Consider the following 12,266-nt stretch of genomic DNA (forward strand, 5'->3'; position numbering starts at 1 on the left):
TCCATGGCATATGTTTTTTTTAAACTCTAGACATCACAACCCTGAGTTCAATTACTATATTGCACCAGTATCAGAAGTATTTTAGGTTTACAGACCAACATGAAAATCAGTAAAAAAGTTCTTGCAACTGCTAAGGAACTGGAGATTGAAACCAATGCAAAAGCTGCGCAGAAAAGGAGAAAGGGAAAGCAGCAGTTCAAATCATTGAAATAAGCATATATTGGCAGCAAGGGAAAAACAGCAGGGTAGAGAAAGAAAACAGCTCCACAAAATTCACAGGAGATTGATAATAGCAGGACAAAAAAAGGGAATAATAACGTTCCAAGCAGGCTCAGAAAGAAGTGCGAGGGTCCCATCTTTCGTTAATGGTCATAACTGTGCATCATTTCCTTTGAAGTGTAGGGTTGATTCTCTGACCATCTGTCTCCCTGACTTTGAGCAGAGACCGATAGTTGAGCAGTCTCTTCCCACAAAAAGCTGGCACAAGCCTGCTGTTTTCCGCTCTGGCAGGGTGGAAACGAGAGAGTGGTCCTCACAAGAAAAAAAATCAATCCATGCTAGCAAAGTATGGTTTCGATCCATCGACCTCTGGGTTATGGGCCCAGCACTCTTCCGCTGCGCCACTCTGCTTCCTGCTCAAAATGCTGTGGTTATGCAGATCAGGAGCCTTCAGAGGAGTGGCATGGGATCGCTGGAGCTATTCTGGCAGGGCTCTCACCTCATTTGCCTAAGAATGTCACAAGGCATGCTGGGTGCAGAAAATCTTCGCCTTCCCCTCTCACAGTCAGTCATAGGGGAAAGTCAAGGCCCTCTCAGTCACTAGCCATGTCACGCCTTTGTCAAGACAGAAGCACCCCCACCCGCTCCTTCTCTGTGATCCTGCGCTACCATGCTCAGGTTTTGGCCTTACCTGGGAGCCAGAGGTGCAGCCGGTGAGGGCTTGCCCGGTATGAGCGTTCGGGACGTGAGTGGACTTAGGACTGGAAGTTCTGTCCATTCGAAGCAGCCAACCTTCCTGGTGCAGACAGGGGCTGTTCTCTTGGGTTTCTTTCACCTTGCTCTCGGATAAATTTGGTTGTATGCTGCAGTTGCCTGCGATGACTACAAGGTGGCGCTGCTTTCAGGTAAGAGCACAAATATGCAGAAAATGTTGGGGACTTTTGCCACATTTATCGGTGGTTGGTCTCGCACATTTTTTCCAGGGGAGAGATATTGACCTGAAACACTTTTTACTGCAGAGATGCTGCAGTTCTAAAGGCTGGTCGGGCAGAAGGGCTTAGCCGTTTCATTGCCTGCCCCCCTGCAGCCCATTTATTACCAGCAGTTGTGAGTGGTGACTGCTGTTTGTAAAATATAAAAATTTCAGGACATAGAAAGTCCCAGACGGGGCTTTTAGGATGCCTGCCTATGTCTTTGTTTATTATTTATCTAATAGCTGAGAAATCTGGTCAAGATATTTCTCTTTTTTTTAACATATTGCGTTAGAATAGCTACAGCTTGCTTAATGTATCAATATTAGCACTGCGTTGGCCAGGAATCGAACCCGGGTCAACTGCTTGGAAGGCAGCTATGCTCACCACTATACCACCAACGCTCCGTGGCATATGTTTTTTTTAAACTCTAGACATCACAACCCTGAGTTCAATGACTATATTGCACCAGTATCAGAGGTATTTTTGGTTTACAGACCAACATGAAAATCAGGAAAAAAGTTCTTGCAACTGCTAAGGAACTGGAGATTGAAACCAATGCAAAAGCTGCGCAGAAAAGGAGAAAGGGAAAGCAGCAGTTCAAATCATTGAAATAAGCATATATTGGCAGCAAGGGAAAAACAGCAGGGTAGAGAAAGAAAACAGCTCCACGAAATTCACAGGAGATTGATAATAGCAGGACAAAAAAAGGGTATAATAACGTTCCAAGCAGGCTCAGAAAGAAGTGCGAGGGTCCCATCTTTCGTTAATGGTCATAACTGTGCATCATTTCCTTTGAAGTGTAGGGTTGATTCTCTGACCATCTGTCTCCCTGACTTTGAGCAGAGACCGATAGTTGAGCAGTCTCTTCCCACAAAAAGCTGGCACAAGCCTGCTGTTTTCCGCTCTGGCAGCGTGGAAACGAGAGAGTGGTCCTCACAAGAAAAAAAATCAATCCATGCTAGCAGAGGATGGTTTCGTTCAATCGACCTCTGGGTTATGGGCCCAGCACACTTCCGCTGCGCCACTCTGCTTCCTGCTCAAAATGCTGTGGTTATGCAGATCAGGAGCCTTCAGAGGAGTGGCATGGGATCGCTGGAGCTATTCTGGCAGGGCTCTCACCTCATTTGCCTAAGAATGTCACAAGGCATGCTGGGTGCAGAAAATCTTCGCCTTCCCCTCTCACAGTCAGTCATAGGGGAAAGTCAAGGCCCTCTCAGTCACTAGCCATGTCACGCCTTTGTCAAGACAGAAGCACCCCCACCCGCTCCTTCTCTGTGATCCTGCGCTATCATGCTCAGGTTTTGGCCTTACCTGGGAGCCAGAGGTGCACCCGGTGAGGGCTTGCCCGGTATGAGCGTTTGGGAGCGTTCAGGACGTGAGTGGACTTAGGACTGGAAGTTCTGTCCATTCGAAGCAGCCAACCTTCCTGCTGCAGACAGGGGCTGTTCCCTTGGGTTTCTTTCACCTTGCTCTCGGATAAATTTGGTTGTATGCTGCAGTTGCCTGCGATGACTACAAGGTGGCGCTGCTTTCAGGTAAGAGCACAAATCTGCAGAAAATGTTGGGGACTTTTGCCACATTTATCGGTGGTGGGTCTCGCACATTTTTTTCAGGGGAGAGATATTGACCTGAAACACTTTTTACTGCAGAGATGCTGCAGTTCTAAAGGCTGGTCGGGCAGAAGGGCTTAGACGTTTCATTGCCTGCCCCCCTGCAGCCCATTTATTACCAGCAGTTGTGAGTGGTGACTGCTGTTTGTAAAATATAAAAATTTCAGGACATAGAAAGTCGCAGACGGGGCTTTTAGGATGCCTGCCTATGGCTTTGTTTATTATTTATCTAATAGCTGAGTAATCTGGTCAAGATATTTCTCTTTTTTTTAACATATTGCGTTAGAATAGCTACAGCTTGCTTAATGTATAAATATTAGCACTGCGTTGGCCGGGAATCGAACCCGGGTCAACTGCTTGGAAGGCAGCTATGCTTACCACTATACCACCAACGCTCCGTGGCATATGTTTTTTTTAAACTCTAGACATCACAACCCTGAGTTCAATGACTATATTGCACCAGTATCAGAGGTATTTTTGGTTTACAGACCAACATGAAAATCAGGAAAAAAGTTCTTGCAACTGCTAAGGAACTGGAGATTGAAACCAATGCAAAAGCTGCGCAGAAAAGGAGAAAGGGAAAGCAGCAGTTCAAATCATTGAAATAAGCATATATTGGCAGCAAGGGAAAAACAGCAGGGTAGAGAAAGAAAACAGCTCCACGAAATTCACAGGAGATTGATAATAGCAGGACAAAAAAAGGGAATAATAACGTTCCAAGCAGGCTCAGAAAGAAGTGCGAGGGTCCCATCTTTCTTTAATGGTCATAACTGTGCATCATTTCCTTTGAAGTGTAGGGTTGATTCTCTGACCATCTGTCTCCCTGACTTTGAGCAGAGACCGATAGTTGAGCAGTCTCTTCCCACAAAAAGCTGGCACAAGCCTGCTGTTTTCCGCTCTGGCAGCGTGGAAACGAGAGAGTGGTCCTCACAAGAAAAAAATTCAATCCATGCTAGCAGAGGATGGATTCAATCCATCGACCTCTGGGTTATGGGCCCAGCACGCTTCCGCTGTGCCACTCTGCTTCCTGCTCAAAATGCTGTGGTTATGCAGATCAGGAGCCTTCAGAGGAGTGGCATGGGATCGCTGGAGCTATTCTGGCAGGGCTCTCACCTCATTTGCCTAAGAATGTCACAAGGCATGCTGGGTGCCGAAAATCTTCGCCTTCCCCTCTCACAGTCAGTCATAGGGGAAAGTCAAGGCCCTCTCAGTCACTAGCCATGTCACGCCTTTTTCAAGACAGAAGCACCCCCACCCGCTCCTTCTCTGTGATCCTGCGCTACCATGCTCAGGTTTTGGCCTTACCTGGGAGCCAGAGGTGCACCCGGTGAGGGCTTGCCCGGTATGAGCGTTTGAGAGCGTTCGGGATGTGAGTGGACTTAGGACTGGAAGTTCTGTCCATTCGAAGCAGCCAACCTTCCTGCTGCAGACAGGGGCTGTTCCCTTGGGTTTCTTTCACCTTGCTCTCGGATAAATTTGGTTGTATGCTGCAGTTGCCTGCGATGACTACAAGGTGGCGCTGCTTTCAGGTAAGAGCACAAATATGCAGAAAATGTTGGGGACTTTTGCCACATTTATCGGTGGTGGGTCTCGCACATTTTTTCCAGGGGAGAGATATTGACCTGAAACACTTTTTACTGCTGAGATGCTGCAGTTCTAAAGGCTGGTCGGGCAGAAGGGCTTAGCCGTTTCATTGCCTGCCCCCCTGCAGCCCATTTATTACCAGCAGTTGTGAGTGGTGACTGCTGTTTGTAAAATATAAAAATTTCAGGACATAGAAAGTCGCAGACGGGGCTTTTGGGATGCCTGCCTATGTCTTTGTTTATTATTTATCTAATAGCTGAGTAATCTGGTCAAGATATTTCTCTTTTTTTTAACATATTGCGTTAAAATAGCTACAGCTTGCTTAATGTATAAATATTAGCACTGCGTTGGCCGGGAATCGAACCCGGGTCAACTGCTTGGAAGGCAGCTATGCTCACCACTATACCACCAACGCTCCATGGCATATGTTTTTTTTAAACTCTAGACATCACAACCCTGAGTTCAGTGACTATATTGCACCAGTATCAGAGGTATTTTTGGTTTACAGACCAACATGAAAATCAGGAAAAAAGTTCTTGCAACTGCTAAGGAACTGGAGATTGAAACCAATGCAAAAGCTGCGCAGAAAAGGAGAAAGAGAAAGCAGCAGTTCAAATCATTGAAATAAGCATATATTGGCAGCAAGGGAAAAACAGCAGGGTAGAGAAAGAAAACAGCTCCACGAAATTCACAGGAGATTGATAATAGCAGGACAAAAAAAGGGAATAATAACGTTCCAAGCAGGCTCAGAAAGAAGTGCGAGGGCCCATCTTTCTTTAATGGTCATAACTGTGCATCATTTCCTTTGAAGTGTAGGGTTGATTCTCTGACCATCTGTCTCCCTGACTTTGAGCAGAGACCGATAGTTGAGCAGTCTCTTCCCACAAAAAGCTGGCACAAGCCTGCTGTTTTCCGCTCTGGCAGCGTGGAAACGAGAGAGTGGTCCTCACAAGAAAAAAAATCAATCCATGCTAGCAGAGGATGGTTTCGATCCATCGACCTCTGGGTTATGGGCCCAGCACGCTTCCGCTGCGCCACTCTGCTTCCTGTTCAAAATGCTGTGGTTATGCAGATCAGGAGCCTTCAGAGGAGTGGCATGGGATCGCTGGAGCTATTCTGGCAGGGCTCTCACCTCATTTGCCTAAGAATGTCACAAGGCATGCTGGGTGCAGAAAATCTTCGCCTTCCCCTCTCACAGTCAGTCATAGGGGAAAGTCAAGGCCCTCTCAGTCACTAGCCATGTCACGCCTTTGTCAAGACAGAAGCACCCCCACCCGCTCCTTCTCTGTGATCCTGCGCTACCATGCTCAGGTTTTGGCCTTACCTGGGAGCCAGAGGTGCACCCGGTGAGGGCTTGCCCGGTATGAGCGTTCGGGACGTGAGTGGACTTAGGACTGGAAGTTCTGTCCATTCGAAGCAGCCAACCTTCCTGCTGCAGACAGGGGCTGTTCCCTTGGGTTTCTTTCACCTTGCTCTCGGATAAATTTGGTTGTATGCTGCAGTTGCCTGCGATGACTACAAGGTGGCGCTGCTTTCAGGTAAGAGCACAAATATGCAGAAAATGTTGGGGACTTTTGCCACATTTATCAGTGGTGGGTCTCGCACATTTTTTCCAGGGGAGAGATATTGACCTGAAACACTTTTTACTGCAGAGATGCTGCAGTTCTAAAGGCTGGTCGGGCAGAAGGGCTTAGCCGTTTCATTGCCTGCCCCCCTGCAGCCCATTTATTACCAGCAGTTGTGAGTGGTGACTGCTGTTTGTAAAATATAAAAATTTCAGGACATAGAAAGTCGCAGACGGGGCTTTTGGGATGCCTGCCTATGTCTTTGTTTATTATTTATCTAATAGCTGAGTAATCTGGTCAAGATATTTCTCTTTTTTTTAACATATTGCGTTAGAATAGCTACAGCTTGCTTAATGTATAAATATTAGCACTGCGTTGGCCGGGAATCAAACCCAGGTCAACTGCTTGGAAGGCAGCTATGCTCACCACTATACCACCAACGCTCCGTGGCATATGTTTTTTTTAAACTCTAGACATCACAACCCTGAGTTCAATGACTATATTGCACCAGTATCAGAGGTATTTTTGGTTTACAGACCAACATGAAAATCAGAAAAAAGTTCTTGCAACTGCTAAGGAACTGGAGATTGAGACCAATGCAAAAGCTGCGCAGAAAAGGAGAAAGGGAAAGCAGCAGTTCAAATCATTGAAATAAGCATATATTGGCAGCAAGGGAAAAACAGCAGGGTAGAGAAAGAAAACAGCTCCACGAAATTCACAGGAGATTGATAATAGCAGGACAAAAAAAGGGAATAATAACGTTCCAAGCAGGCTCAGAAAGAAGTGCGAGGGTCCCATCTTTCTTTAATGGTCATAACTGTGCATCATTTCCTTTGAAGTGTAGGGTTGATTCTCTGAACATCTGTTTCCCTGACTTTGAGCAGAGACCGATAGTTGAGCAGTCTCTTCCCACAAAAAGCTGGCACAAGCCTGCTGTTTTCCGCTCTGGCAGCGTGGAAACGAGAGAGTGGTCCTCACAAGAAAAAAAATCAATCCATGCTAGCAGAGGATGGTTTCGATCCATCGACCTCTGGGTTATGGGCCCAGCACGCTTCCGCTGCGCCACTCTGCTTCCTGTTCAAAATGCTGTGGTTATGCAGATCAGGAGCCTTCAGAGGAGTGGCATGGGATCGCTGGAGCTATTCTGGCAGGGCTCTCACCTCATTTGCCTAAGAATGTCACAAGGCATGCTGGGTGCAGAAAATCTTCGCCTTCCCCTCTCACAGTCAGTCATAGGGGAAAGTCAAGGCCCTCTCAGTCACTAGCCATGTCACGCCTTTGTCAAGACAGAAGCACCCCCACCCGCTCCTTCTCTGTGATCCTGCGCTACCATGCTCAGGTTTTGGCCTTACCTGGCAGCCAGAGGTGCACCCGGTGAGGGCTTGCCCGGTATGAGCGTTTGGGAGCGTTCAGGACGTGAGTGGACTTAGGACTGGAAGTTCTGTCCATTCGAAGCAGCCAACCTTCCTGCTGCAGACAGGGGCTGTTCCCTTGGGTTTCTTTCACCTTGCTCTCGGATAAATTTGGTTGTATGCTGCAGTTGCCTGCGATGACTACAAGGTGGCGCTGCTTTCAGGTAAGAGCACAAATATGCAGAAAATGTTGGGGACTTTTGCCACATTTATCGGTGGTGGGTCTCGCACATTTTTTCCAGGGGAGAGATATTGACCTGAAACACTTTTTACTGCAGAGATGCTGCAGTTCTAAAGGCTGGTCGGGCAGAAGGGCTTAGCCGTTTCATTGCCTGCCCCCCTGCAGCCCATTTATTACCAGCAGTTGTGAGTGGTGACTGCTGTTTGTAAAATATAAAAATTTCAGGACATAGAAAGTCGCAGACGGGGCTTTTAGGATGCCTGCCTATGTCTTTGTTTATTATTTATCTAATAGCTGAGTAATCTGGTCAAGATATTTCTCTTTTTTTTAACATATTGCGTTAGAATAGCTACAGCTTGCTTAATGTATAAATATTAGCACTGCGTTGGCCAGGAATCGAACCCGGGTCAACTGCTTGGAAGGCAGCTATGCTTACCACTATACCACCAACGCTCCGTGGCATATGTTTTTTTTAAACTCTAGACATCACAACCCTGAGTTCAATGACTATATTGCACCAGTATCAGAGGTATTTTTGGTTTACAGACCAACATGAAAATCAGGAAAAAAGTTCTTGCAACTGCTAAGGAACTGGAGATTGAAACCAATGCAAAAGCTGCGCAGAAAAGGAGAAAGGGAAAGCAGCAGTTCAAATCATTGAAATAAGCATATATTGGCAGCAAGGAAAAAACAGCAGGGTAGAGAAAGAAAACAGCTCCACGAAATTCACAGGAGATTGATAATAGCAGGACAAAAAAAGGGAATAATAACGTTCCAAGCAGGCTCAGAAAGAAGTGCGAGGGTCCCATCTTTCTTTAATGGTCATAACTGTGCATCATTTCCTTTGAAGTGTAGGGTTGATTCTCTGACCATCTGTCTCCCTGACTTTGAGCAGAGACCGATAGTTGAGCAGTCTCTTCCCACAAAAAGCTGGCACAAGCCTGCTGTTTTCCGCTCTGGCAGCGTGGAAACGAGAGAGTGGTCCTCACAAGAAAAAAAATCAATCCATGCTAGCAGAGGATGGTTTCGATCCATCGACCTCTGGGTTATGGGCCCAGCACGCTTCCGCTGCGCCACTCTGCTTCCTGCTCAAGATGCTGTGGTTATGCAGATCAGGAGCCTTCAGAGGAGTGGCATGGGATCGCTGGAGCTATTCTGGCAGGGCTCTCACCTCATTTGCCTAAGAATGTCACAAGGCATGCTGGGTGCAGAAAATCTTCGCCTTCCCCTCTCACAGTCAGTCATAGGGGAAAGTCAAGGCCCTCTCAGTCACTAGCCATGTCACGCCTTTGTCAAGACAGAAGCACCCCCACCCGCTCCTTCTCTGTGATCCTGCGCTACCATGCTCAGGTTTTGGCCTTACCTGGGAGCCAGAGGTGCACCCAGTGAGGGCTTGCCCGGTATGAGCGTTTGGGAGCGTTCGGGACGTGAGTGGACTTAGGACTGGAAGTTCTGTCCATTCGAAGCAGCCAACCTTCCTGGTGCAGACAGGGGCTGTTCCCTTGGGTTTCTTTCACCTTGCTCTCGGATAAATTTGGTTGTATGCTGCAGTTGCCTGCGATGACTAAAAGGTGGCGCTGCTTTCAGGTAAGAGCACAAATATGCAGAAAATGTTGGGGACTTTTGCCACATTTATCGGTGGTGGGTCTCGCACATTTTTTCCAGGGGAGAGATATTGACCTGAAACACTTTTTACTGCAGAGATGCTGCAGTTCTAAAGGCTGATCGGGCAGAAGGGCTTAGACGTTTCATTGCCTGCCCCCCTGCAGCCCATTTATTACCAGCAGTTGTGAGTGGTGACTGCTGTATGTAAAATATAAAAATTTCAGGACATAGAAAGTCGCAGACGGAGCTTTTGGGATGCCTGCCTATGTCTTTGTTTATTATTTATCTAATAGCTGAGTAATCTGGACAAGATATTTCTCTTTTTTTTAACATATTGCGTTAGAATAGCTACAGCTTGCTTAATGTATAAATATTAGCACTGCGTTGGCCGGGAATCAAACCCGGGTCAACTGCTTGGAAGGCAGCTATGCTCACCACTATACCACCAACACTCCATGGCATATGTTTTTTTTAAACTCTAGACATCACAACCCTGAGTTCAATGACTATATTGCACCAGTATCAGAAGCATTTTTGGTTTACAGACCAACATGAAAATCAGTAAAAAAGTTCTTGCAACTGCTAAGGAACTGGAGATTGAAACCAATGCAAAAGCTGCGCAGAAAAGGAGAAACGGAAAGCAGCAGTTCAAATCATTGAAATAAGCATATATTGGCAGCAAGGGAAAAACAGCAGGGTAGAGAAAGAAAACAGCTCCACGAAATTCACAGGAGATTGATAATAGCAGGACAAAAAAAGGGAATAATAACGTTCCAAGCAGGCTCAGAAAGAAGTGCGAGGGTCCCATCTTTCGTTAATGGTCATAACTGTGCATCATTTCCTTTGAAGTGTAGGGTTGATTCTCTGACCATCTGTCTCCCTGACTTTGAGCAGAGACCGATAGTTGAGCAGTCTCTTCCCACAAAAAGCTGGCACAAGCCTGCTGTTTTCCGCTCTGGCAGGGCGGAAACGAGACAGTGGTCCTCACAAGAAAAAAAATCAATCCATGCTAGCAGAGGATGGTTTCGATCCATCAACCTCTGGGTTATGGGCCCAGCACGCTTCCGCTGCGCCACTCTGCTTCCTGCTCAAAATGCTGTGGTTATGCAGATCAGGAGCCTTCAGAGGAGTGGCATGGGATCGCTGGAGCTATTCTGGCAGTGCTCTCACCTCATTTGCCTAAGAATGTCACAAGGCATGCTGGGTGCAGAAAATCTTCGCCTTCCCCTCTCACAGTCAGTCATAGGGGAAAGTCAAGGCCCTCTCAGTCACTAGCCATGTCACGCCTTTGTCAAGACAGAAGCACCCCCACCCGCTCCTTCTCTGTGATCCTGCGCTACCATGCTCAGGTTTTGGCCTTACCTGGGAGCCAGAGGTGCACCTGGTGAGGGCTTGCCCGGTATGAGCGTTCGGGACGTGAGTGGACTTAGGACTGGAAGTTCTGTCCATTCGAAGCAGCCAACCTTCCTGCTGCAGACAGGGGCTGTTCCCTTGGGTTTCTTTCACCTTGCTCTCGGATAAATTTGGTTGTATGCTGCAGTTGCCTGCGATGACTACAAGGTGGCGCTGCTTTTAGGTAAGAGCACAAATATGCAGAAAATGTTGGGGACTTTTGCCACATTTATCGGTGGTGGGTCTCGCACATTTTTTCCAGGGGAGAGATATTGACCTGAAACACTTTTTACTGCAGAGATGCTGCAGTTCTAAAGGCTGGTCGGGCAGAAGGGCTTAGCCGTTTCATTGCCTGCCCCCCTGCAGCCCATTTATTACCAGCAGTTGTGAGTGGTGACTGCTGTTTGTAAAATATAAAAATTTCAGGACATAGAAAGTCGCAGACGGGGCTTTTAGGATGCCTGCCTATGTCTTTGTTTATTATTTATCTAATAGCTGAGTAATCTGGTCAAGATATTTCTCTTTTTTTTAACATATTGCGTTAGAATAGCTACAGCTTGCTTAATGTATAAATATTATCACTGCGTTGGCCAGGAATCGAACCCGGGTCAACTGCTTGGAAGGCAGCTATGCTTACCACTATACCACCAACGCTCCGTGGCATATGTTTTTTTTAAACTCTAGACATCACAACCCTGAGTTCAATGACTATATTGCACCAGTATCAGAGGTATTTTTGGTTTACAGACCAACATGAAAATCAGGAAAAAAGTTCTTGCAACTGCTAAGGAACTGGAGATTGAAACCAATGCAAAAGCTGCGCAGAAAAGGAGAAAGGGAAAGCAGCAGTTCAAATCATTGAAATAAGCATATATTGGCAGCAAGGGAAAAACAGCAGGGTAGAGAAAGAAAACAGCTCCACGAAATTCACAGGAGATTGATAATAGCAGGACAAAAAAAGGGAATAATAACGTTCCAAGCAGGCTCAGAAAGAAGTGCGAGGGTCCCATCTTTCTTTAATGGTCATAACTGTGCATCATTTCCTTTGAAGTGTAGGGTTGATTCTCTGACCATCTGTCTCCCTGACTTTGAGCAGAGACCGATAGTTGAGCAGTCTCTTCCCACAAAAAGCTGGCACAAGCCTGCTGTTTTCCGCTCTGGCAGCGTGGAAACGAGAGAGTGGTCCTCACAAGAAAAAAATTCAATCCATGCTAGCAGAGGATGGTTTCGATCCATCGATCTCTGGGTTATGGGCCCAGCACGCTTCCGCTGCGCCACTCTGCTTCCTGCTTAAAATGCTGTGGTTATGCAGATCAGGAGCCTTCAGAGGAGTGGCATGGGATCGCTGGAGCTATTCTGGCAGGGCTCTCACCTCATTTGCCTAAGAATGTCACAAGGCATGCTGGGTGCAGAAAATCTTCGCCTTCCCCTCTCACAGTCAGTCATAGGGGAAAGTCAAGGCCCTCTCAGTCACTAGCCATGTCACGCCTTTGTCAAGACAGAAGCACCCCCACCCGCTCCTTCTCTGTGATCCTGCGCTACCATGCTCAGGTTTTGGCCTTACCTGGGAGCCAGAGGTGCACCCGGTGAGGGCTTGCCCGGTATGAACGTTTGGGAGCGTTCGGGACGTGAGTGGACTTAGGACTGGAAGTTCTGTCCATTCGAAGCAGCCAACCTTCCTGCTGCAGACAGGGGCTGTTCCCTTGGGTTTCTTTCACCTTGCT

At 47.1% G+C, this 12,266-nt stretch overlaps 2 non-coding genes across 2 annotated transcripts; both read right to left on the reverse strand.

The window, feature by feature from the left end:
* Positions 1 to 3,126: 3,126 nt before the first annotated feature.
* TRNAG-UCC (transfer RNA glycine (anticodon UCC)) lies at positions 3,127 to 3,198 on the reverse strand. The gene has a single exon. It is a non-coding gene; the product is annotated as a tRNA-Gly (tRNA).
* Positions 3,199 to 4,730: 1,532 nt separating this feature from the next.
* On the reverse strand, positions 4,731 to 4,802 carry TRNAG-UCC (transfer RNA glycine (anticodon UCC)). Its single transcript has one exon. It is a non-coding gene; the product is annotated as a tRNA-Gly (tRNA).
* Between the last annotated feature and the right edge of the window lie 7,464 nt (positions 4,803 to 12,266).

Source organism: Pleurodeles waltl, unplaced genomic scaffold (genome assembly GCF_031143425.1).
Source record: "Pleurodeles waltl isolate 20211129_DDA unplaced genomic scaffold, aPleWal1.hap1.20221129 scaffold_69, whole genome shotgun sequence".
Taxonomy (NCBI): Eukaryota; Metazoa; Chordata; class Amphibia; order Caudata; family Salamandridae; genus Pleurodeles; species Pleurodeles waltl.